At 45.5% G+C, this 27335-nt stretch overlaps 1 long non-coding RNA gene across 1 annotated transcript; it reads right to left on the bottom strand.

The window, feature by feature from the left end:
* Positions 1–13182: 13182 nt before the first annotated feature.
* Positions 13183–27304, bottom strand: LOC113958175. Its single transcript, XR_003531427.1, has 3 exons — positions 23109–27304; positions 20378–20411; positions 13183–16185 (listed from the first exon to the last, which is right to left on the bottom strand). It is a non-coding gene; the product is annotated as an uncharacterized LOC113958175 (long non-coding RNA).
* Positions 27305–27335: the final 31 nt, after the last annotated feature.

Here is a 27335-nt window from a genome sequence, read left to right as displayed (position 1 = left end):
ACCTTTGGTCTGGGAGGAATTTTCCTCCATATGGAATTTTGGGATTCAGGCAGGTAGACTCAGCGCAGGGTTGGAAAAAGGAAACAACAGCCTTCTCCCTAGGAAAGATAGCCTGCAAGCTTTGGTTTTGTGGTGGAGTTTCTGGGCTAGGCTGGGCACTCCATGGGCAGCAAGAGTTTTCTCTCCTGGTACCTTTGCTCTGGGAGGAACTTTCATCCAGTTGGGCTGGCAATTTGGAGGTAGGGCTGAAAATAGCAAACAGCAGCCTTTATCCCCAGGAAAGAAACCCTGGAAGCTTTGGCTTTGTGGTGCACTTAGTGGGTCAGGCTGGAGACTACATGGGCAGCAAGAACTGCCTCTACTGGCACCATTGGTCTGGGTGGAATCTTCGTATATATGCAATTTTGGCAGTCAGGCTGGTAGTTTAAGTGTAGGGTCGAAAAAAGCAAACAACAGTCATTATCCTCAGCAAAGAAAGCCTGGAAACATTGGCTTTGTGGTGCAGTTGGTGGGCCAACCTGGGGACTTCATCGGCAGCAAGAGCTTACTCTGCTGGCACCTTTCTTGTGGGAGAAATCTTTGTTTGTATGCAATTTTGGGAGTAGGGTTGGAAGTTGGGAGGCACGGTTCAAAACAGGAAACAACAGTCCTTATCCCCAGGAAAGAAAGCCTGGAAGCTTTAGCTTTGTGGTGCAGTTGGTGGGCCAGGTTGAGCACTCCATGAGCAGCAAGAGCTTTCTGTTCTGGTATCTTTGGTGTGAGAGGAATCTCTGCCCATTTGAAATTTTGGGAATAGGGCTGGCAGGGTTGAAAAGAGGAAACGACAGCCCTTACCCAGTAAGGAAAGCCTGGAAGCTTTGGCTTTGTGTTGCAGTTGGTGGGCCAGGCTGGACACTCCATTAGCAGCAAGAGTTTTCTGTGCTGGTAACTATTGGTGTGGGAGGAATCTGTGTTTGTATGCCATTTTGGGAGTCGGGCTCGCAAATGTGAGCCAGGTCTGAAAACAGGAAAAAACAGCCCATATCGCCAGGAAAGAAAACCTGGAAGTTTTGGCTTTGTGGTGCAGTTGGTGAGCCAGGCGGGAGACTCTGTGATCAGGAATAGCTTTCTGTTCTGGCACATTTGGTGTGAGAGGAATCTTTGTCCGTTTGTAATTTTAGGAACAGGGTTGGCAGGGCTGAAAACAAGAAACAACAGCCCGTATCGCCAGGAAAGAAAGCCTGGAAACTTTTACTTTGTGTTGCAATTGGTTTGTCAGCCTGGAGACTCCATTGGTAAGAAGAGCTTTCTGTGCTGGCACCTTTGGTGTGGGAGGAATCTTTGTTTGTATGCAATTTTGAGAGTCTGGCTGGTAGTTGTGAGGCAGGGCTGGAAACAGGAAACAACAGTCCTTATTCCCAGTAAGGAAAGCCTGGAAGCTTTGGTTTTGTGGTGAAGTAGGTGGGCAGCAAGAGCCTTCTGTGCTAGCAACTTTGCTGTTGGAGAAATTTTTTTTTATGCAATTTTGGGAGTCGTTTTGGCAGTTGGATGGCACATTTCAAAATAGGAAACAACAGCCCTTATCGCCAGGAAAGAAAGCCTGGAAGCTTTCACTCTGTGGTGCAGTTGGTTGGTCAGGCTGAGCACTCCATGAGCAGCAAGAGCTTTCTGTTCAGGTACCTTTGGTGTGAGAGGAATCTTTGTCTGTTTTCAATTTTGGGAATAGGGTTGGCAGTTGTGTGGCAGGGCTGAAAAGAGGAAACAACAGCCCATATCGCCAGGAAAGAAAGCCTGGAAACTTTTGTTTTATGTTGCAGTTGGTTTGTCAGCCTGGAGACTCCTTTGGCAGGAAGAGCTTTCTGTTCTGGTATCTTTGGTGTGAGAGGAATCTTTGTCAGTTTGTAATTTTGGGAATAGGGTACTAGTTGTAAGGTACGGTTGGAAACAGGAAACAACCGCCCTTATCCCCAGGAAAGAAAGCCTGGAAGCTTCGGCTTTGTGGTGCAGTTGGTGAACCTGGTTGGGCACTCCCAGGGCAGCAAGAGCTTTCTGTGCTGGCACCTTTGGTGTGGGAGGAATCTTTTCCCGTATGCAAATTTGGGAGTCGGTCTGGCAACTCGGAGGCAGGGCTGGAAACAAGAAACAACAGCCCTTATCCCCAGGAAAGAAAGACTGGAAGCTTTGGTTTTGTGGTGCACTTGGTAGGTCAGGCTGGAGACTCCATGGGCAGCAAGATCTTTCTGTGCTGGTACCCTTCGTATGGGAGGAATCTTTGTTTGTATGCAATTTTGGGAATCAGGCTGGCAGTTGTGAGGCATGATTGAAAACAAGAAACAACAGCCCTTACCCCAGTAAGGAAAGCCTGGAAGCTTTGGTTTTTTGGTGCAGTTGGTGGACCAGGCTGGGCACTCCATGAGCAGCAAGACCACCTTTGGTTCGGGAAGAATCTTTGTATGCAATTTTGGGAGTCGGTCTGGCAGTTGGGAGGCAGGGCTGAAAACGGGAAACAACAGTCCGTATCGCTGTAACAGTTCGTTTGGATACATGTCCAGAATAAAGATAAGTGCCAGAAATATTCGAACACGCAAAATATCTTTTATTACAGTGAGAATAATAATAATAATAAACTTAGCAAAGGGAATCAAAAACTAAAAAAAAAAAAAAAGGATACCAAATAACCATCTTATTGGGTGGCATTAAAACAAATAGTACTGACAGCATTTAATACAGTATTAACTAGTGAAAAGGGGGTTAAAGGGATACCAAAAAAGGGATCTTCAGATAATATTATGGATAACTATTAAGACGATATTGTTTAGTAAATTAAAGGGAAATACTATGAACAACTTGTTTATGTAACAATATTCAATAATAAAAGGGGAATTAAAGGGACACTAAAGGGATATTAAAAAGTTTGTTCTCTCAGTTGCTTCCTATCAATAAACTGTGCTTACCCACACAGACAGGCCAGGGCTGTCAGGATCTGCAGCAGCTGTTCGGTACCCATGCTTAACGGGCGTCCCCGCGGAGCAACAAAGTCTCAGTGGTAGGATGAGTATCGCTCAATTCAGCAGTCCCGACACCCCATTTTTATCAGTTCCACATTACACTACGTAGGGCCAGTACGCAGTATAAGGTGATGCCTGAATGGTAGCCAAACACTGCCTAATCATTACCTAATGGCAACAGTCTGCACATGCCCTGCTTGTAGGGCAAGGGGCGAGCGACCCCTGCCCACAGAATCTTCCTCCCATCATCGTCTTTCTCACCCCTATGTATGACCTCTACCACTGTGTTTCAAGGGTAGATGTATATATCTTGCAGTATGCAGCAAAACCAAGGAAGAACTCAGCTCTGATAATAAGGAATATCAAGGAATACCAAGGAATTGCTAAAAAGCACAATGGACCTTACAATTAGCCTGTACCATGAAGTTACATTGTACCATACTCTAGCTGGTTTCACATCCTAATATGATTCCTTTCTCACGCCTCTATGCTCCACCGATCATGAAATTCAAAAGTACCCCCCTTAAAATTGCCAGGAAAGAAAGACTGGAAGCTTTGGTTTTGTGGTGCAGTCAGTTTGTCAGCCTGGGGACTCCATGGGCAGCAAGAGTTTTCTGTGCTGGTAACTATTGGTGTGGGAGGAATCTGTGTTTGTATGCCATTTTGGGAGTCGTTTTGGCAGTTGGGAGGCACGGTTCAAAACAGGAAACAACAGTCCTTATCCCCAGTAAGGAAAGCCTGGAAGCTTTGGTTTTGTGGTGCAGTTGGTTTGTCAGCCTGGAGACTCCATGGGCAGCAAGAGTTTTCTGTGCTGGCACCTTTGGTGTGGGAGGAATCTTTGTTTACATGCAGTTTTGGGAGTCGGTCTGGCAGTTGTGAGGCAGGGCTGGAAACAGGAAACAACAGCCCTTATCGCCAGGAAAGAAAGACTGGAAGCTTTGGCTTTGTGGTGCAGTTGGTGGGCCAGGCCGGACAGTCCATGGTGAGTAAGAGCTTTCTGTGCTGGCACATTTGGTGTGGGAGGAATCTTTGTTTATATGAAATTTTGGGAGTCGGTCTGGCAGTTGTGAGGTAGGGCTGGAAACAGGAAACAACAGCCCATATCCCCAGTAAGGAAAGCCTGGAAGTTTTGGCTTTGTGGTGCAGTGTGTTTGTCAGCCTGGAGACTCCATCGGTAAGAAGAGCTTTCTGTGCTGGCACCGTTTGTGTGGGAGGAATCTTAGTTTGTATGCAATTTTGGGAGTTGGGCTGGCAGTTGGGAGTCAGGTCTGAAAACAGGAAACAACAGCCCATATCCCCAAGAAAGATAACCTGGAAGCTTTGGTTTTGTGGTGCAGTTGGTTTATTAGCCTGCAGACTCCATGGTGAGCAAGAGCTTTCTGTGCTGGCACCTTTGGTGTGGGAGGAATCTTTGTTTGTATGCAATTTTGGGAGTTGGGCTGTCAGTTGGGAGGCAGGGCTGAAAACAGGAAACAAGAGCTCTTATTGCCAGGAAAGAAAGCCTGGAAGCTTTGGGTTTGTGGTGCAGTTGGTTTGGCAGCCTGGGAGCTCCATTGGTAGCAAGAGGTTTCTGTACTGGTAACTATTGGTGTGGGAGGAATCTGTGTTTGTATGCAATTTTGGGAGTTGTGTTGGCAGTTGGGAGGCATGGTTCAAAACAGGAAACAACCGCCCTTATCGCCAGGAAAGAAAGCCTGGAAGCTTTGGCTTTGTGGTGCAGTTGGTGGGCCAGGCTGGGGACTCCATGGTGAGCAAGAGCTCTCTGTGCTGGCACCTTTGGTGTGGGAGGAATCTTCGTCCATATGCAATTTTGGGAGTATGGCTGGCAGCTGAGAGGTAAGGCTGAAAAGAGGAAACAACAGCCATTATCCCCAGGAAAGAAAGCCTGGAAGCTTTGGGTTTATGGTGCGGTAGGTGGGTCAGGCTGGAGACCCCATGAGCAGCAAGAGTTTTCTGTTCTGGTACCTTTGGTGTGGGAGGAATCTTAGTTTGTATGCAATTTTGGGAGTCATGCTGGCAATCCTGGGGCAGGTCTGAAAACAGGAAACAACAGCTCTTATTTCCAGGAAAGAAAGTCTAGAAGCTTTGGCTTTGTGGTGCAGTTTGTTTATCAGCCTGGAGACTCCATTGGTAGGAAGAGCTTTCTGTGTTGGCACCTTTGGTGTGGGAGGAATCTTTGTATGCAGTTTTTGGAGTCAGGTTGGCAGTTGTGAGGCAGGACTGGAAACAGGAAACAACCGCCCTTATCGCCAGGAAAGAAAGCCTGGAAGCTTTGGTTCTGTGGTGCAGTTGGTGGATCAACCTGGGGACTCCATGGTGAGCAAGAACTTTCTGTGCTGGCACCGTTGTTGTGGGAGGAATCTTCATCCATATGCAATTTTGGGAGTAGGGCTGGCAATTGTTAGGCACGGTTGAAAACAGGAAACAACAGCCCTTACCCCAGTAAGGAAAGCCTGGAAGCTTTGGCTTTGTGCTGCAGTTGGTGGTGCAGCCTGGGCACTCCGTGGGCAGCCATGGCTTTCTGAGCTGGCACCTTTGCCCTGGGAGGAATCCTCATCTGTATGAGTTTTGGGGCGGGGGGGCCGGCAATGATGGGGCGGGGGGGCCGGCAATGGTGGTGCGGGACTGACCAAAGGGGACAGCAGCCCCGTGCCTCAGGACAGAAAGCCTGTGAGCTTTGGCTTTCAGGTGCAGTTGGTGGTGCAGCCTGGGCACTCGGTAGGCAGCAAGAGTTTTCTGTGGTGGCATCTTTCGTCCGGGAGAAATCTTCGTCCATGTTCAATTTTGGGAGTCAGACTGGCAATTGGAACGCAGGGCTCCAAAAAACCAACAACACCCCTTTCCCTCAGGAAAGAAAGCGTTTAATCTTTGGGTTTCAGGTGCAGTTGGTCCTCCAGCCTGGGCACTCCATGGGCAGCAAGAGCTTTCTCTCCTGGCACCTTTTGTCCAAGAGGAATCTTCATCCATGTTCAATTCTGGGAGTCGGACTGGCAATTTCAGCACAGGATTCCTGAAAATTAACAACAGCCCTTTTCCACAGGAAAGAAAGCACTTACCATTGTTGTTTCAGGTGGACTTGGCTGTCAAGCCTGGGCACTTCGTAAACAGGAAGAGCTTTCTGTTGTGGTACTTTTTGTCTAGGAGGAATCCTCATCCGTATTTAATTTTGGGAGCTGGACTGCCTGTTTCAGCTCTAGGATTCCTGCATCTGACCTTTTCCCCTGGAAAGAAAGCCCTTACCTTCATGCTTTCTGGTGCAGTTTGTGGGCCAGCCTAGGCACTCCATGGACAGCCAAAAGCTTTCTCTGCTAGTACATTTTGTCCCTGAGGAATCTTCATCCATATTCAGTTTTGGGAGTCGAACTGGCAATTTCAGTGCAGGGCTGAAAAAAGAGAACAACAGCCCTTTTCCTCCAGGAAAGAAAGCCTGGAACCTTTGGTTGTTAGGTACACTTGGTGGGCCAGCCTGGGTAGCAAGAGCTTTCTGGTGTGGTAGCTTTTTTCTGGGAGGAATCTTCGTCCGTATGGAATTTTGGCAGTCAGACTGGCAATTTCAGTGCAGGTCTTATAAAAGGGAACAGCATCCCTTTCCCCCAGGAAAGAAAGCCTATCCCCTTTGGGTTTCAGGTGCAGTTGGTGGGTCAGTCTGGTCACTCCGCAGGCAGCAAGAGCTTTCTGTCCTGGTACCTTTTGTCTGGGAGGAATCTTCGTCCGTATTCAATTTTGGGAGTCAGACTGCCAATTTCAGCGCAGGGCTCCTGCAAGCAAACAACTACCATTCCACTCAGGAAAGAAAGCCCTGACCCTCCATCTCTCATGTGCAGTGTGTGAGCCACTCTCGGCACTCCATGGGCAGCAAGAACTTTCTGGTGTGGCACCATTGGTCTGGGAGAAATCTTTGTCCGTATGGAACTTTGGGAGTCGGTCAATTTTTGCGCAGGGCTCCTGCAAGTGAATGACTGCTGTTCTACATATTTTGGTGTGAGAACCATGTTACATAGGGTTTGCCCAGAGAAATATGCTGGGGAAAAAAGCTTGCTCAGCTCTTGTCCCTTGTCTTCAGAACCTTCTATTTGCACCACAAGCAAGCGACACTCCTCTTTTCCAGAGAGGTTTTGAACTGCAGTCCCTCTGCAAGTGCTCTGCACCTTCCTTCCCAGCTCCAAGTGCTTCCCAGGCACACTTACGCCAAAGTGTTTATCCCCATCTACGTCTTCTGTGCGAGCAGTATAACGAGTGCCCATAGGAATTGGGAGATAGTAAGGGCATGATGGTAGTTAAAGTTGAGAATGAAGCTGCAGAGCAGTGGTGTCAACGCGATTCCTCCCAACACACTTAACTCTGCGAACACGAGCTGGAAACTTTTCTGTAAAAAGCACACCACAATAGTTAAAGAATAAGCAAGTGTGAAGAGCTGAGAAGTTAAGGGCAGGCCACCAATCACCTTTCAAAAAATCAGTTTGCTACACAGCTTTTGTCCTCACACATAGTTTGGTGACAGAAGAATGTTACATAGGGCTGGCCCAGGGATATACGGTGGAACCTGACCTTAACCCTAACCCTAACTAGGGATGTAAACTTTTCAACTAATGATGCACTGCAACAGTGACAGAATAGGATAGTCCTAAAAGCTGAGAAATCAGTTCAAGGCACCAGCCTCCTTTCACAGAATCTGTTTACTGCACTACTTCTGCCCTAAAACATATTTCGGTGCAAGAAGTACATTACCAAGGTCTCGCCCAGCGAAATATTCTGGGTCCTAACTCTAACCCTGACCCTAACTCTAATCCTAACCCTATCCCTAAACCATAACTCTAACCCTAAACCCTCAGACTAACCCAAATCCAACCCTAGCAGTAAACCTAACCCTAAGGGCTCGCACAGAGAAATGTGCTGGACCTAACCCTAACTAGAGCTGTAGATATTTTGACTCATAGTGCATTGCAATAGTGACAGAATAGGATAGTCCGAAGAGCCAAGAAATGCAGTTTAAGGCACCGACCTCTTTTCATAGAATTAGTTGGCTGTCCTGTTTCTGTCCTCACACGTATTTCGGTGCGAGAAAAATATTCCCCGTGGCTCGCCCAGACAAATATGCCTGGACAAAATCTTGCTCAGTCCCTACCCCTTCTCTTTAGAAGCCTGAAGCCACAGCACATGCAAGTGACAGTCCTCTTTCCCAGAGAACTTGTAAACTGCAGTCCCACTGCAAATATTCTGCCCTTCCTTCTCAGGTATATGTACAATCACCCACTTCCCAGGCTCACTGACACCAATATGTTTATCCCATCTCAGTGTCCTGTGCCAGTGAAATACCAACCCTGCTTAGGCAGGGAGATGGCACATGTGGGAGATGGCAAATGTGAGCTGAGAGGGAAGGTGAAGGGTAGGGATTCGAACGAGATTCCCCCCAACACACTGAACTCTGCGAACTGGAGCTGGAAAATTTTCGGCAAAAAATCACACTGCAGGAGTGAGAGAATAGGCAAGTGCGAACAGCTGAGGAGTTAAGTGCAAGGCTTAAGAGAGATGTTTTGGAAAAAAGACATCTCTCTTAAAAGACATTTCTAAGACAAGGCTTAAGAGAAATGCCTTTAGAAAAAAGCTTTCTCATCCATTGCCCCTTCTCTTCAGTGTTCTTTTAAACACAAATGATTGCAGCTCCAGTTAGCACAGAGAAATATGCTGGGAGAAATATTATTTTTTTCAGCTCTAACAAGTATCACGAGAAATATCATCATGTATCGTGAGAGTGGGATAAACAGTTTGGTCTCTGTGAGCCCTGATAGCCTGTTATGGTACTTGCAGCTGAGAGGGAAGTTGCAGAAAACATGCAGTTTTTACACTAGGGAAGAAGACTGTCACTTTACTGTCATGGACAAGGACCCATTGAAGGGGCAAGGGGTGAGCAAGCTTTTTCTCCCAGAATACTTCTCTGGGCAAGCCTTACATAGCATGCTTCTCTCATTGAAATATGTGTTAGGACAGAAGCAGTGCAGCAAACTGATTCTTTGAAAGGAGGGGGTGATTTGTGCTTTCTTTCTGGTTATGGACTATCCCATTCTGTCTCTTTTGCCCTGTTTTTTTTCGACAAAGAAGTTTCCATCTGAAGTTCGCACAGAAAAATGTACCTGGCGAATGCCTGTAATTATTTTTATGGTCTTTTCTGCCATCTAGCATAGTTTTTAAAAATTGCAGGGTTTTTTTATTATCTTTTAAACACACAACTTTTTTTTTCCCAGTCCATAAATTACAGTTGCATCTCTCATTTTGAATGACTTCTTTCTCAGTTTTTAATTTTGGATGCTGATTACTCCTTTTAAGCTTACAAACAATGTCTCTTATCTAAAGATTATAGGATTCTCAAGATTTTCAGGGAAGCAGATGTATTTACTAGTTTCTCAATCCAAGTAATCACGAATATTTGACAGTAATGTCTCGCACTGTCCTTTGTAAACACAAAAGCTTGCAGCTTCAGTTAGCACAGTGAAATTTGCTGGGAGAAATCTTTTTCCAAACCTTCTTTTTTGAGGTCTAACTGCCATCTCCTAAGGAGGCTTGCTATAGCGCTCACAAAGAACGACAGGGGGATAAACACTTTTGCCTCAGTGAGCCTGGAAAGTGTGATGGTATTTGCAGTTGAGAAGGAAGTTGCAGAGCACTTGCAGTGGGACTGCAGTTTACAATCTCTCTGGGGAAGAGGACTCTCAGTTGAGGTGCGAACAAAGAGACGGGGCAACGGGTAAGCAAGATTTTTGTCCCAGCATATTTGTCTGGGCGAGCCATGTGGGCGAGCATTCTTCTCTCACCAAAATATGTGTGAGGATAGAAGATGAATCATGGTCTGATTCTTTGAAAGATGGCCGGTGCCTTGTACTTGCACAGCTCTTCTCAATTGCCTGTTTTGTCACTCCTCCAGTATGGCTGTAGCCGAAAAGTTTCTGGTTCCAGTTCACAGAGAGAAATGTGTCGGTGGAAAGGTTGTTTGGACTCCTCCTCTGTACCTTCCTTCTCATCTCTTATCACCATCACCACTTGCCATCTCCCAATTCCTAAGGAGGCTTGCTGTACCACTCACACAGAAGCAGCCTTTTAAGTACACACAACACATTAGAACTGTGCTTTTTCCCTTCACGCTCTGCTGCAGAGGATTCTGAGCAAGCTTTTCTCCAGGCACATTTCTCTTTGCTAACTGGAGCTGGATTCTTTTTGGTTTAGTTTTATTCTCAAGGATGACAGAATCGGTTAGGCTCTTTTGACCGGGATCTGAGAGAGGAAAAATCATTATGTTTCCTGGAGCTTTAAAAGAGAGAGCATATTCCTAGTGTGTGGTGTGTATCTGAAAGATTGTCACGAGAAGGGGGAATGCAGTACCTGCTTTTGTTTTTACTGATTTTTATTTGCGAAAGATGGGCCACTTTAAACTCTGTGAGCCTGAAAGTGCTAGACAGAGAAAAACTTGGGATATATGCATTCCTTCCAATGGGAAAGAATTGTCATTATTTTAGAAAGACCAACAACAACATTCAGGTTCCACCTCCAACATTATTATGTAAGGCATTGCTCCCTAGACAAAGGAGTCATGACAGAAATGTCTTGCTAGTCATTACTGCCCTGGCAGCTTATTTTCTACCCCTGAAACACTGGGGCTATGTGCTATCCCTCCTATGAGAAAGAGCCACGATTCCCTTTCAGAAGACAACCACTAAAATTTTATTCCACCTCCAAAAGTGATGCTGTCAAAGGATTGCTCCCAGGCCAAAGATACCTGGAAAAGAAGGTCTTGTTAGTAAGTCCCTTCCACAGGCATCTTATCATCTACCTCTAAAACACCGGTGCTACAGGCTTTCCTTTCTATGAAGAGAACAAACCTTTCTCCTGTCCCATAGCTGTATGTCCCTTAGGTTTCCACTGACAGTTGCCAGCTTTCTCTGCTCACAGGCAGAGTGTACCAGGCTTTCTCCAGAACTTAGACTTTCTCCTATGCTGTAGACAGGCTAGCATATTCGCCCCAAGATGTCTCTCTTGGCTTTCAGCCCTTTCTAACTTAGGAGAAACTAATAGATGTGTCCTTTTGCTGTTCTGCTCTGAATTCCTTACATGTTTCCAGGCAGAGGAAATTAGCAAAGTCTCTTAAGCATCTGCCTTTCTTAGCTGAGGAGGAGTCATATGCAGACTAGCTCCTCAGATCCTATCTGATCTTATCTGACCACAGATCCCTGTATTTCCACTACCTAAACTGTCCTTCTCCTTTACCACTTATGCCAGCCTCAGCTGGTCCTCCTTTTCTCTTGAGGAGAAAATTAACTTGCTGTTCTCAGGAGGTGTTGCTCCAGAGAATTTACAATTGGTTTAGATGAGGAGCCAGAAAATTAAAAAAAAAAATCCCAACCTTCTAAAGTTTTCAAAGAATCACAGAATGGGTAAGCTTGGAAGGGACCACAGTGGTTCTTCTAGTCCTACCTCCCTGCTTAGGAAGGATTATGCTAGAGCACACTGCTCAGGAATGTATCCAGACAGTTCTTCATTATTTCCAGTGAGGGAGACTCTACAACTCTCTTGGCAATCTGTTCCATTTCATGGTCAGCCGCACAGTAAAGTTCTTCCTCATTTTCAGGTGGAACTTTGTAGGAATCAATTTCTGCCTCTTATCCTATTATTTGGCACCACTGAGAAGAGGCTGATGCTGCCTCTTGACATCCTCCTTTCATACAGTGATATACGTTGATGAAGTCCCCTCTCAGTCCTCTCTTTTTGAGGCTGAACAGGCCCAGATACCTCAACCTTTCTTCTGCAGTCCTCTAGCATCTCTGTAGCTTTCCACTGGACCTGCTCCAGTAGCTCCATGTCTCTCTTGTACTGAGGAGCCCAGGACTGGACACAGCACTTCAGATGTGCCACGCCAGGGCTGAGTAGAGGGGCAGGATCACCTCCCTCTACTTCCTGGCAATACTGTTCCTAATGCACTCCAGGACACCATTGGCCTTCTTGTCCACAAGGACGCACTACTGACTCATGGTTCTCTCAATCAGTTGCCTTCTCTTAAAGCCTGAGAAATTTGGTTCTTGCTTTAAAAGAAATTAAAATAGCAGCTGTGGATAAAGGCATGGAATTACTGATTACAGACTCAGTCATACAATGAGGAAAAGAAACACCATTCCTTTCTGCCAGGCCATGCATCGAAGGTCAGGCCACCCAGTTACACAAACAGGAAGGTTTCTTCCTTCTCCTCCTCTTCCTTGGCTCTATCACCTGGTCTGGCTCCAGTGCAGGCAGGGCCAGGCTGTAATGCTGAGGTTTGAGCTGGAGAGTTGCAAGCACTGAGAGCAGGCATCAGGAGGCAGGGATGGGCAGGTTAATCACAGATCTCTCATTTAGCAAAGCAACATCACAAACTTAATTTTGCTGGTGATGTTTTAGAGCTCGTTGGTTTAAATTAAGAGTCTATATGGGGAGGAAACCCTTCATCATATATCAGCATTATCATGATTGGTGAACTTTTAACACTGTTAAACTCATCATGGCAGTGCCTTAGCAAAATTATGCTCTGTAGTGTGAGACAATACCTTTGCAGTTCTTGTTTATCTCTAGTAACTTCAATATTAACAATTAATTCTATCAAAATACTTTATAACTGTTTCTTTCACCAGCAGAATATTACTGAGAATCAAGATTATACTATTACAGTGCCTAATAGCTGGGTGATGAGCTAAAGAAGACTTTTATCTAGGATATGGAAAGGTTAACTTCCACAGAGGGGCTTGGAACCAAGAAGGGATATTAATTTTCTGAAACTTAAGAAATATCTGGGTATCAGAACAATTAGGTAAGAATATTAATACGGGAATTAATCATTCAGATTGTGTGAATGGAAAATTATATAAATTGAAATCTGGAAAGACAAGATTAATGGGGTAAATTTTACGTTACAACAGTGGTCTCTGAATAGTGATCTCTGAACAGTACTGAGTCAATGGCTGCTCCATATGCTGTGCCAATGGCAACTCTATATGGCCTGCTTTTGAAATACTAAATGAAAGACTTTGGCCTTTTTGTGGCAAATGGAAAAAAAATCCAACAAATGGTAATTAACCAAATTATATGGTGGTTGAAACAAAGAAAAGATTAAACTCTCCCATTAAAATCAAATGCCTTTTAATATGACAGACATAAATAATTTACAGTTATGGGATGCAACATCAGTGCCTGCAGGTAAATACAGAACACTATATTTCTAACGCCAGACACTCAGGAGACTATTTATTTAAATTGCATGAACATTTATACTCCACTAATCTCATTATGAACCATATATAGGAAACATAAATTGCAGCATGTTATATGATAAAATTGGACCTTAAAAGATTATCACATTCATAAGGCTCTTCTCCTAAATAAGGGTAGCAAGACACTTTATAGATTGCAACACTTGGTCCCAGAAAGTAATGCTGTTGGAAAACACTAGTGCTGTTAGACTTGTTTAACAAGCAGTGTGTCTTCTTGTTTGATGGAAAGCCAACACTAACAACTGTCAGAGCCATGTTCACCTTTCAAATCATGTTACCTGGTTTTATTATGGCTTATGTGCGTTCTGACTTTGTGTCTCCAAGGGTGGTAAATCAAGTGACAAAATAAACCTTTTCTCTTACACTGTGTGGGACGATGGATATGGTTAAAATTTAGAGGAGGTTAAGAATTCTGTGATAAATGCAGCTGCTACTGCCTGGACAGAATGCAGTCAATGTGCTCCCCATACGATGATAATCATCTGCTTAGAGGGATGGAATGGAGAGTGGAATGAAGTGAAGACTACCATTTCAATGGACTCCCTCCATTGAAATCCTGGCAGAAAGGGGGAACTTGTGGTACTTTGAAACTGCCTATATTCTCTCCCCACAGGGATGTATTTAGTAAGAATTATAAATACTGCTTTTAGGATTACAGCTTGTGTTTGCTTAATATATATACCAGTAGATTGCTTTAAAACATATTTTTGCACCCTATCACCGACGACCACAAACCTGCCACAATTTGTATTAATAAAAGGTGTTGTTGCATGAACTGTTAGAGTGAGTCCAGCAGCAGATAACACTTTGGCAGGGCCCGCTGAGGGGTCTTCATGCTGTTGACTAAGCACCCCCTGACAAAGGCAATCAAATCACCCTCCAATTTTATGAATCTGTTGGTGAAGGCTCTCATTGTGCAATCCTGCCAGACCGGTCGGACACATGGGTCTCGACTTTCCTAGGGGCACCAACAGGCAAAAATCTAAACTCCCCCCTTTCACATGACAATCTAGCTCCCTTGTTCTCTTTTTCATCCATTCATGCTCACCTGCTTTACCATTATTCTCATCTGTGTTTGGTGAGAAAGCTGTAACAAAGAGGTGAACTCACATGTGCAAATTCCCCCAGCAAGGTACTAAACCCCAAGCTTTTGTGTTCTCTGGACTCTGGAGATAAGGGTGGCACTGTGACAGTCGTATGGTCTGGCACTCTGGGGTTGACCAATGACTCCAGGTACACTGGACAAAATTATGATCAGCAGTGGGCGAAGTGGCAGCTTTAATTTTAATTCAGGTGCCTATTTGAAAGGATTGAGGAGCTGTTCCTATCTCTTTTATCAGCTGTACATTGCCTTTTGAAGGACGATGTCCCAGCTAGGCAATTCGTCCACTGTGGTTCATCTCATTCAGGTAATAATGATATTTGTATAGAATCGTCAGACACATGGATCTGTCTATCTTCATCATGCCACATCAGCACATGCCACATTTCTGTGATGCTGTGATTGATTCTGATTGGGATAAGAGATGAAAAATCTCATAAAAGTCAGTTTCTGATTTTTATTTTCATTTGAAGTGAATCTTTTTTTTAGTTTGAGCACACATACATATCCAGAAAAATGAATTTTCTTAACCAAAATGCAGGAAGTCTTGTCATTCACCAAGCATTCACAGCACTGATCTCTAGAGTTTTAGATTACTTGAGTTCTGTCTCACACAAGCTAGGAAGCAACTTTTCAATCAGCTTCTTTTTTTGTAAAATCAGGTGGCATTTGGCATCAAACAAGGCATTTTAAACAGAGCCAGTTGGTGGCAAGGGTTTTCAGGGAGAAAACCTGAACTTGTCATTTTCCTCACTTTCCTTCCTTACAGATTTGGTGTCTTTAAACTGTGACACTTTTTGATATTTTTTCCCCCATCCTTTCCTCTATTCTGCATTGGTCAGACTTGCTGGCTGGTGGGCAACTAGAAGAGTTTGGGACTTAATAAATGGTATAGGAGCCAGCCTGGGATTTTTGGAGACAGAGTTGTTGTAGAAACTACACAAGTTGCTGGGGAAAAGAACACCATACAAAAATGTTATTTCTTTTGCAAAGATATTTTGAAGTTTTCCAGCTTGTAAGAAAGTTTGAGAAAGGACTTTCTGTATCTTTGGAGATTCATCTGTGGGAAGGTGTATCAAGGAGGGACGTCTAAGACATGCCCTCTTCACCTCTGCTCTCTCAGTAGGTTTTGATGGCAGACACATCTACCTGTGAAGCACAAGGATGAGTCATTCAGCCTTATGTATGTTTTTACCCACTCAGCTAGTGAGAGATTTAGAATCATAAAGCAAAATAATCCAAACCCTTATCTTGATTACAAACAGGTGTTGTAATTTCCATAATCATCTGTTATATTCAATGAAATAGAGCATCTGCTTCTCAAAAAGAACACACATCATCTGAGAAAATAAGTTGCAGTGTGGGAAATCTTTGTCTGATGAACTTAATTTTCTATACTGGATTATGAAGTTGGGGGGTTTTTTTGCGTGTTTGTTGTTGGTTTGGGGTTGGGGGTTTTTTGTTCTATTTTTGTTATTGTAGTTGTTGTTTTTCATTATTACTACTGTAATACATCGTGTCATCAACATTAGAAAATGGTGTAAGAAGCAGTACCCCCAAAGGTAAGCCACGGCATAGACAAAATATATTTACTTTCCACAAATATCACCCAAAGATACACATTTGCTGTTGGTACCCAGAGAGGAACCAGAGATAAAGTACAGCCTTGGTACAAAGTTCCTTTGACTTTGACATTCATTGCTTTTCACATCCTGTGACATGCCAGTTTTGACCATTGAAAATGGTGTGATGCAAGATGCCACTGTTTTCTGTTGCTCTCTCTTCATCTGGGCAGATAGCCACGGTCTCTCTTGTGGGCAAAAGTGAAAAAAGGAAAAACGAATCCTGCATGTCAAGAGTTCTTGGTTTTAATTTTGGGAAATATACTTTTATAGCAAAACGGTGGGCATAGTAGATGTGTTTTTTCCTGATAGCTTTTCGTTCTTTAAATAAATGAGCACTTGGCTATGGACAAGGTGGTAGATGAGAGGAAAAGAAGGAATAGCTTGTTTTTGAGAAGTGTTAGAGATGCTACTGAACTTTTTTTTCAAAGGGTGCATCCTTACATGGACTCACGAGGAGATGAACCCACCAACCACATGTGTTGGACCAGTGGAGGACCAACACATTTGGAAGTGTTTACCTTTGCATTTTTCACCCAGATGAAGTCTCTTTACAAAAGCAAGTGGTCGAAACAGGCATTGCGTAAAGCTGCATCAGAAGGTGTAAATCACTGTCTCTTTTTACTGGGTACACTGAAAGGCAGCATTTATCTCACAGAGATATCCGAGGCAGGTGGTGGAGCTCAGGGCACTCCTGCAGACAGGACTGCGATGTGGACGGTGCCCAGAGGGTGGTAGCAGTGCACAGATGAAGTGCCATGGCCCTCTGCACAAGGAGGAGGGAAAGGAAATATGGAAGTCGGAAAGAGGGAAGGAAATGAGGAATCATAGAATAGAATCATAGAATAGATTGGGTTGGAAAAGACCTCCAAGATCATCAAGTCCAACCCCTGATCCAACTCCAATTACTATATCATGGCACTAAGGGCCACGTCCAATCTCTTTTTAAAAACCTCCAGGGATGGTGAATCCACCACCTCTCTGGGTAGGCCGTTCCAATGCCTGATAACCCTCTCTGTAAAGAATTTCTTCCTAACATCTAACCTAAACCTCCCCTGGCAGAGCTTGAGCCCATGTCCCCTTGTCCTATTGTTGGTTGCCTGGGAGAAGAGACCAACCCCCACCTGGCTATAACCTCCCTTCAGGTAGTTGAAGAGAGTGATGAGGTCGTCTCTAAGCCTTCTCTTCTCCAGACTGAACAACCCCAGCTCCCTCAACCTCTCCTCATAGGACTTGTGCTCCAGTCCCTTCACCAGCCTCGTTGCTCTTCTCTGGACCCGCTCCAGCACCTCAATATCCTTCCTGAACTGAGGGGCTCAGAGCTGAACACAATACTCAAGGTGTGGCCTCACCAATGCAGAGTACAGGGGAAGGATCACTTCCCTGCTCCTGCTGGCCACACTGTTCTTGATGCAGGCCAGGATGCCATTGGCCTTCTTGGCCACCTGGGCACACTGCTGGCTCATGTTCAGCCTCCTGTCGATCAGCACCCCCAGGTCCCTTTCCGCCTGGCTGCTCTCCAGCCACTCTGTGCCCAGCCTGTAGCGCTGCAGGGGGTTGTTGTGGCCAAAGTGCAGGACCCGGCACTTGGCCTTGTTGAACTTCATTCCATTGGAGTCAGCCCATCTCTCCAGTCTATCCAGATCCCTCTGCAGAGCCCTCCTGCCTTCCAGCAGGTCGACACTCCCTCCCAATTTGGTGTCATCAGCAAATTTGCTGATGATGAACTCAATCCCCTCATCTAAATCATCGATAAAGATGTTAAAAAGGACTGGACCCAACACAGACCCCTGGGGAACACCACTGGTGACCGGCCGCCAACTGGATGCAGCCCCGTTCACCAGCACTCTCTGGGCCCGGCCCTTGAGCCAGTTCCTGACCCAGCACAGAGTGCCCCTGTCCAAGCCATGGGCTGCCAGCTTTTCCAGGAGTATGCTATGGGAGACAGTGTCAAAGGCTTTGCTGAAGTCTAGATAGACCACATCCACAGCCTTTCCCTCATCAACCAGGTGGGTCACCTGATCGTAAAAGGAGATCAGGTTGGTCAAACAGGATCTGCCCTTCCTAAACCCATGTTGGCTGGGTCTGATCCCTTGTCCGTCCTGTAGCTGCTGTGTGATTTCACACAGGATAATCTGCTCCATAACTCTGCCAGGCACCGAGGTCAGGCTGACAGGCCTGTAGTTACAAGGGTCAGCCTTGCAGCCTTTTTTATGGATTGGGGTGATATTTGCCAACTTCCAGTCATATGGGACCTCCCCAGTGAGCCAGGATTGTTGGAAGATGATGGAGAGCGGCTTGGCAAGCTCTTCTGCCAGCTCCCTCATTACCCTAGGATGGATCCCATCTGGTCCCATAGACTTGTGAGGATCCAGATGACTCAGTAAGTCACTAACTATTTCCTCCTGGAATACAAGGGGGCTATTTGGTTTCCTATCTCTGTCTACCAGCTCCAGAGGCCGGTTGCCTTGAGGGCCACCTGTTCTACTGGTGAAAACTGAGGCAAAGTAGGTGTTAAGTACCTCAGCCTTCTCCTCATCTCTATTAACTATGTTTCCCTCCAAGTCCCTCAAAGAATGGAGGTTTTCTTTGCTCCTCCTTTTGTTATTAATGTATTTATAGAAGGACTTTTTGTTATTCCTAACAGAAGTGGCTAATTTAACTTCAAATTGCGCTTTTGTATCCCTGATTTTCTTTCTGCATGATCTAGCTGTCTTCCTGAATTCTTCGTAAGTAGCCAGCCCTTTCTTCCACAGTCGGTAAATTCTCTTTTTATCCCTGATTTCCTTCAGAATCTCCCTGTTTAACCAAGCTGGTTGTCTTCCCCGCCGACTTGCCTTTCGGCACACTGGTACGGCCTGTTCCTGTGCACTCAAAACTTCCTGCTTGAAGCACATCCATCCCTCCTGGACCCCCTTGTTTTTAAGGGTTGTTTCCCAGGGTATGCTCTGGACTAGACTTCTGAATAGGTCAAAATCTGCCCTCCGGAAGTCCAGCGTAGAGGTTTTATTGTTGTTTCTCCTTGAATCTCTGAGTATTGAAAATTCTATTATTTCATGGTCACTATTTCCCAGGCGGCCTCCAACCACTACATCTCCCGTCAGCCCCTCTCTGTTTGTAAACAGCAGGTCTAGCGGGGCCTTACCCCTGGTAGGTTCATTTACCAGTTGATGGAGGAAATTGTCCTCTATACACTCCAGGAATTTCCTAGACTGCCTCTTCTCTGCAGTATTGAGCTCCCAGTAGATATCCGGCAGGTTAAAGTCACCCACAAGGACAAGGGCTGATGATTTCGAGACATCCGCCAGCTGCTTGTAGAATCAGGAAGCCCCTGATACTTCCGAATAGCTGGGGATGAAGAAGAGACGATGAAATTAGAATAGTTAGAACTTTTAATACCAAAAGAGTGTTGGTAAAAATAGGCCTTTTATACTGTTCTTTCTTGATTCCTTCAGGAAACGATACACTGGTGGACAATGCCTCTATGGTCTCCTCAAAGTAAGGTAAAAAATAGCTGCATTTCTTCATTTCTTGTGAGGAAAAGGAGAAAGAAGAGGTGAGGAAAGGCGATTTTTTTAAAGGAAGAGGAACTTCAACAAAAGTATCTTACTTTCTTAGGCCTTAAAAACATTATGCTACCTCAAAGAGTGTAATCCACCAGTAACACTGGTGGGTATTTTCTGGGCTTCTACTTTTTCAGATAATGCTCCTTCTGATGTGGCAGCCACAGGCTGTCAGGCATATAGTTTCTGCCCTGTGATACATAACTTACCCCAAACAGATGACCCCAACAGGATAGTGGTCATATGCAGCTTCCAGACAATTGCAGGTCCCTTCTAACCAGAATATTCTATTCTGTCCTATCCTATTCAATCTCTAAGGACTTTGGGGGCTGTGAAAGTCTTCTGGGGTATACACGTGTCTCCATTTTTGTAGTTGTAAGTTACCTTAATTTTGCTGAAAGTTGGAAAACTAAGGAAGTTAATTATTTAAGGGCACAAACCACACATCAGAACTATTGTGTGCACATGTATTTGTGCATATAGTGGAGTGTCAGCCTGTTACAACTACTTAGCTTGTAGTTTAAAGCATTGAGGATCCAAAGCTTACAGCTTCCACCTGTCATTTTACTTCACATTATGTATTCTAGAGCTATAAAAAATAAATTTGGGCTGCTGACATCAGTCATCTCTTCTTTTTCTCTCCTATGCCACTGAGAACTGTGTGTCCCTGTCTGTTCTATTCCTATTTCAAGTTGCATTTATCATAACAGTTTAAACCAGAATAATGTGTTGGCCTTGCTGAGTGGCCACAGGCAAGGGGCTTCACTGCTCTGAGCCTCAGTTCTCCCGTAGGTAAAACAAAGGTAATGATGCTTACCCTGCTCAGTGGAGGGCTCCAAGATCTCCAGCTGCTGTGTAAGAGACAATAGCATTATTATAACTGCCCAGACCCTGTAAGACCCCATATTTGGTGGCATTTTTCTCGTCTGCCTCCTGACACAATAGCTTTCAAATACCATGCACGCTGTCGCTGTATTTTTTTCTTCTTCCCCACTGCTGCTCGCTCTTTTCTTGCTGCCACCCCTCCTCTCTCCACCAGGCCTTCTCAAGAAAATCTACCTTCTCTATTGACCCATCCCCCATCTTTGGGTTCTAATTTTTTTCTTCCTTCCTGTTCATAACTGTTGGTGTCAGTAGTTACTACACCACCATCCCTTTTCCTGCTCCCCTCCTCTGAAATTCTCCTTCAGCCCTGACACTTTCTTTAGAAACAGCTGCAGGCTATTTCTAACCTTCCTTCTCTCATCAAAGTGCTTGAAAAATCAGCTCACTGTCATCTCTCGTCAGGGAGACTGGTTGCAGACCAGGCTAGGAACCAGGAGCTCCTGGTTGGTGATGGCAGCACAGGCACTGACTCACCACCTGGCTCTCAGCACGCTGCTCATCCTCTGTCTTCTCCTTGCTCTAAAACAGGAGTGAGAATTGTGCACTTACCTCACATGGATTGTGTAAAAACTTAATTACCCCTTGTAAGGTGGTATCTAAGGTGGTATCTAAGAGTATCTCTTGCAGTGGTAGCTGCGACCACCGCAATCTGCACTTAGCTCAGGCCCTGGCATATGTAAGTGTCTTCCACAGGCAACCAAAGCCTTCCGTTCTTCTGGTCACAAACCTCCCTGTGCCATAGGCCTCTGACACAGAGGAGTCTCTCTGGCCATAGGGACAACAGGCAGGGAATCTGAATTCCCCTCCAGTCAAGGTCACCTATCTCACCTACTTCTCTGATCATTCTCTCCCTCTCTCTTCCCTTGAAATTGCTGGCGAGGCCTCTCCTGAACCAAAATCCTGGTCCTCATCTCAACTGCCTTCTCCATCCTCACCAACTGCCTTTCTCTCTGCTACAGTTGCCAGGACTTGTTCAAGATGCCCTCCCTCCTCCTCCTCCTTCCTGGTTACCCTCTCAGGCCTGTCTTGATAGGTACAACCCAAGACTTAACCTTTGCTTTCCTCAGGCAGTGGCTGCAAAGACAGGTCAGTCTAGTGAGATGTTGTCCCCACACGAGGGTGGGAAGGGGCAGTGAACCATGTGCTGGGCAGGCAGCAGTGGCAATGCTGCTCTCCCACCGTCTAAGTGATGAACCAGATGCATCCAAGATCCACCCACCTCTGTACCTCTTTCCAGTCATCTCCCAAGCTAGTATTGGGGTCAGCTAAAATTTCCAGTCTTAATTATGCCACTCCCTACAAAAAAGTCATCAGCAACTTGGGCTGCTAACCACCTCTTTCCTGCGAGAGGGCAATCTGTTTAATCTCATGGAAGATAGAAGAATATGCAGCACCTGAAGAAGTTGCAGTTAACCCTTTCCTGCTTTTGGAAATGCAAGACAATAACAGAAATAAAGGCGATTTTAAATCAGGACAATCTGAACTCAACAGGAATAGAAAAGTGGTTTATTTTTTGCGTTCTTCACCAAAATCTTTTTCTTTGGAGAGTATTTGGCAGCATCTGAGCTAAAACTACATAAAGGCTCAAAGATGGAGTGGAAGGAGTTTCCTGTGAGTGGAAACTGTTTGCTGCTCAGCCACAGAGAGGCCACTAACTATCATAATGCATGCACTCTAAACTATATCCATAAACGTCAGGTATGATTTAATACACTATAAAATCCTACATCACGGTGCCACTGTAACTGTTGAAAATAAAAGCAGATAAATCACAATTCTGTGCAACAAGCTGTACTCATGTTACTTTTTTTTCATTTGCCAGGGTTTCATTCTGCAATTTGCTGAGCACACACAACAGATTTTAGTCCTTGGTCATTGCATGCCTGTTGGCCCTTCCACACATTTTGTTGGGCCAAGATTTTGTAGTCTTGGGGCAAGGAAAGGCACCTCGACAAGTCTCTTGTCTCTTTGGAGGTGAGCAAGAGATGCTACGAGCTGAGAGGAGAAGCTGCATCTGTGCCTTTGAGGGATCACAAGATTCCAGTTTAAGGTGTCCCTGCCAGTCTCCATCTGCTTACACCACAGCCAGGGGAACTGAGCTGGCTTTAAACACAGGGACAAACATGCATATGTACAAATATACAGATGATATATTCCTGTGCCTTTTCACAGTCCTAAAGGCAGTTGCTGGCATGGCCAAAGGAGGATGTGCTGTAACCTGCACAGCACAGCAATGTGGGATGGGGTGCTTTTACAGGGTGCTAGCCCTGGAAGCTTTGCTTTTTGGCACCATGTTGTAACAAAAACACAAAAGGACTTGGCTGTAACTGATTTGGGATTTTTAACACAAGAAATGTTAACCTGGCTAAATCTTGGAAAAAGGATTTGCCTGAGAACATGGAGTGAAAGCTAGTCTTACTGCTAATGATGAGAAAAGCAGCATGACTGATGCATACTAGGGCCATAAAATACAATTTGTTTTCAGAAACTAATTTGGTAAGGGAAAAAGAATCGTAATGCTAAACGTGCAATGGGGATCACTTCCACAGCACCTCCGTGTACCAGCCCTCACGGATTTCTTTGTGTGCCCTCAAGACCAAAAACGCAGTTGCATGGTAACGTCCACGTATCCTTCCATGATCTTGGAATTTACTGTCTCTTACTGTGCTTTGTTCCTGAAGAGTTGATCCTGTCCCTCAGTCTGGAAGAGAGTCATCTCTGTTGAGGCTCAGTAATGTCAACACATCCATCAAGTCATATGAACTGACTATTTGTATCTGCTCAAACAATGGAAGACAAAAATAAAACTAGTAATACAAATGAAGTATAGAAGTGAGCACTAAATGAGCCAGTTAAGTTGTGCTAGAGAAAGATAAAGGGAAGGAAAAGACAACAGCGGAGAAACTGTAGGATGAGTTAATGATAACTGGGCACTGGAAACTAATGAGTGGTTTGCAAATAAAAACAGAAAAGAAAAAATATTACTATGAACAAAGTCTCCTTAATGAAAGTCAATGATTACTGCAAACATCTGAGATATTGCTGCACGCTGCTGAAACCAGAAAATAGGTACACCAAAGAAGGAATGAAAACCTTGGCTTTCAGATGGACCCAAGCATCTAAACCCTTTGGGAAAAAGGCTTCAACATCCTTTATGGACATATGAAAAAAACCCCTAGCCTAGTTGTTGAGTAAGTACATGTAGAAAGACACTCGGAGTCCTAGGGCTGTAAAAGAGGCCCAAGTGGCAGAGAATCAGTGGAAGCTGGTATGGAGATGCACTGCTGTGGACAGAAAATTACAAGTCCCAGTGAAAGGGTGGTTTGCCTCTTTTACTTCAGGGTTCACCTTGTTTTCAGAGACAAACTTTAGACCAGAAAATACAAGCATCTAAAGCCAGATTTTTCAGGTCACTATGAGGAGAAGGAACATACTCCAGCCTATTGGTTTTCTCATCCTGCTGCTGTCCCCCAGCATGCCACTCACCCTCCCTTCCCGGGAGAGCCCCAAGGCCATGGTGCCTTTTGCCTGTATTAGTGTTGCTGATACAGGCAACACTAAGTTGTAACAAGTTCCCCGAACAAAAAGTTAGGAGAATTCTGGATAGGGTGTTGATGACAGGTGGCTCTGTTGGATTGTAAATCCTGCCTTTAACTAATGGTTCCTCCATGGAGATAAGCTAAGCAGTAGTTTCTAGGTGAGAGTGAAGGAAACTAACTAGGAGCCTGTTCGAGAGATAATGGACTTCCTTTCTGCCCTGTGCAGATCTAAAGGGGAGCTGGAAAAGTTTTCCTCTTACTTTTTCAGAACCACGCTCCTGTAACCATGGGTATGCTGCACACCTGGAGATTTGGCAGCGGTTTTTTTCTGCACAGAGCAGCAGCCAGGACCATAATGTCAGGTCTCAAGAGATGGAATTAATGAGAGAGACTGGAAGAAATAAGGCCAGAGAAATAAGGGCAGAACCAAGCAGAAAAGCTAACACACTACAAAGAGTTTGGTCCTCCTTGTTCAAGTGTTCAAAGATGTTCTTCAGTCCCTGTCTAGCATGTAGCTAGCATGGTTAAGGCATAGCTTCTGTGGGTAAGGACAGACCACAGGATGGTGTGGTATGGGTTTTGCCCAGTCACATTTCCTTCCCAGCTTTCTTGCAGCAGCTTCAATGGGATTGACTTCTAGCTACAGAGGTGCCACACTCATACCTGTGGCCTTCTCTACACATTCACCATTTCTCTCCCTACCTTTTCTAGTTATCATCCTTTGCATTCACATTTAGTGGAGTAGTGGAAAAACACAAAGAACAGAAAGAGCTGGAAGACAATTGCACTAGAACAGGTTGTGGTCTAGAACAGATACTTGCAACCATCCATACTGGTTGAGAGGTCTGCGGAGAGGGATCAAGGCCTGTATTTGTAAGGGCCATTAAACAAATTGTGAGGAACAGCAGCTATCAGTGACCCCAGAGGGAAGGAACAGATGCTGAAACTCCAGGTAGAAAAAGGAAAAATAAATTGTAGTTGCACTGCAAGAGGGAACACTGGGGAATAACAGGAAAAGATCAGATTCAGAGCAATGTCAGGTGACAAATTCTGTGCAACCTTTGAGGCAACTTTGAGACTAATTAAACTATGATGTGGTTTTGGCTGCATTCACAGAGGATAAGGCCCTAAATGTGGGCATCCATGGGCTGAGGAACTGATGAGCAATTGAATGGGATCAAAGAAGACCAATAGTAAAGTGGCTGCAGGGACTGGTTAATGAAAGGAGATAAAGAATAGCAACGGCTAGGAAAATAGCCATACCTGTGTGTAAGACACAAACAGCCAGAGAGGAGTAAAACTGTTTAGAGGAGTACAACACATGTTTATAACCAGGAGTAATTGGCTGAAACCGAACAAATGAAAATATAAGCTAAATATCTTCCTGACCATGGGACGTTCTGGACTGTGAAGCAGACTCCAAAAGTGATGGAAGCCCCATCACCTGAGGCATTTAAAATGAAAGAGCAATTATGCACTTGTTGTAAATCCTCTCTCAGCAGGGGAGCAGAGTAGATGACCTAACAGGACTTTTCTGCCTTGAATTTCTATATTAGCATAAGGAATCACAAAAACTCCCAACTTGCCATGAGACAGAGAATAGTAACTCAGCCCTTCGTAGTGGTAATCGTGCAAGTAAAAAGGCAAAATGTCATGGTGATGAAGCAGAAAGGATAAGAGGGGAGAAAGACAGACATTGTATTGTACCCCTGTACTTGGCATTGGTGAGGTTGCACCTTGAGTTTTGGGCCCCTCACTTTAAAAAGGACATTGAGGTGCTAAAGCATGTTCAGAGAAGGGCCTAGAAGGGCGTAGAAAACATGTCTTATGAGGAATGGCTGAGGGAGCTGTGTTTGTAGTCTTGGGAAGGGGAGGCTCCAGAGGACCTCCTCATTGCTCTCTACAACATCAAGGGAGGCTGTAGTGAGGTGGGGGCCACTCTCCTCTACCATACCTACAATGAGAGGACTAGAGGAAATGGCCTTAAACTGAGACAGGGGAGATTCAGATTGGGTAACAGGAAAAGTTTTTTCACTGTTAAGGCGGTCAGCCATCGGGACTGCTCAGGAAGAGGTGGAGTCACAATTCCTGAAGGTGTTCAAAGGTGTCTCAATCTGGCACTGGGTGATGTGATTTACTCTAACCCAGTAGTGCTAGGTTGATTATAGGACTGGATGATCTCAGAAGTCTCTTCCAACCTTGATGATTCTATGATTCTCAATAGCAACAGCTCTTCTCCAGCCGTTCAGCCACACTGAGGGAAGACATGCAAATATGAATCCTTCATTACTGAGTTGGTCCTATGTTAAAAAAGGGTCACTGGTTGCTCCCTCTTCCTCATTTTCAGGGACTGGCCAAAATGAAGGTGTAAGAGGCTACAAGGAGTTGGTCCTGGTTTGCAAAATGGACTAAGGGGTGCCTACTGGGAGGCCTCAGCAGTCTCTCCTCTTGGCCACGCAGGTGAAGCAACACTGCATTTGATGCCAGCATGCCACGCTTAAGCAGGTGTCTTGTAATGCGAGCTAAAGTTTGCTCTGAACTACAGAGGCTGGATTCCCTCTCGTTCGCTATTTTCAGTAGCGCCAAATCACTTAATAGGAGCCTGTTCTATCCCAATGCACAGCATCCTTACAGCAGATTCCCAAGGCAGTTCTGCCTCGCAGTGCAATGGGTACAAAGCAGTCATCTGCTCCCAAGCACGTTCGGGACTTGCAATACAGTGGGTACATCCAAAAACCAGCCAGGACACCAAAAACTGCCTGTAAAATCACAGAGAGATTTAGAAGAAGATAAGGCCGAGGTATTTTTCACCTTTCCCTCCACCCTTTTCACTCTCGTCACGAGGGCCGGGGCTGTACTGTCAGAGGGTGTTAACAGCGTTAACACCGACACGGCTGGAAATCACACACGCTGCTACGTGTCCCACACGCGGCGGGTGATACACCACCTCCCCGAAACCCTGAGCCGGTGCGACCGCGCCGGGGTCTGAACGCGGGCAGCGCACCGGGGCCGGGCCGGGCCGAGCGCAGGGCTGGGGAAACGGGGTGGCGGCGCCCCCGCGAACTTCCCGTGCCCCGCCGTGCCCCGCGCCGCATTTCCTGGCCAGGGCTCTTAAAGCGGCGGCCCTGGCGGCGAAACAAGGCTCATTGTGCTGCCGCGGGTCCGCCCGTGGCCACATCCACTACCCGCCCCGGCACCAGCGGGCGGTGCTTAAAGGCCCCACGCGAGCTCTCGCGGGGGCGGCGGCACCGCGTGGAGCCAAACGGCACTTTGTATAAAGCGACGCGACCCCGACTGCGGCCTTCCAGCCTCCCCTCCGCTTTCGCCGGCGCTCTTGGGTGCCGATACGGG

Source organism: Corapipo altera, unplaced genomic scaffold (genome assembly GCF_003945725.1).
Source record: "Corapipo altera isolate COAL_440 unplaced genomic scaffold, ASM394572v1 317, whole genome shotgun sequence".
In the NCBI taxonomy this organism is placed as follows: domain Eukaryota; kingdom Metazoa; phylum Chordata; class Aves; order Passeriformes; family Pipridae; genus Corapipo; species Corapipo altera.
This window is presented reverse-complemented; position numbering and strand designations above follow the sequence as displayed.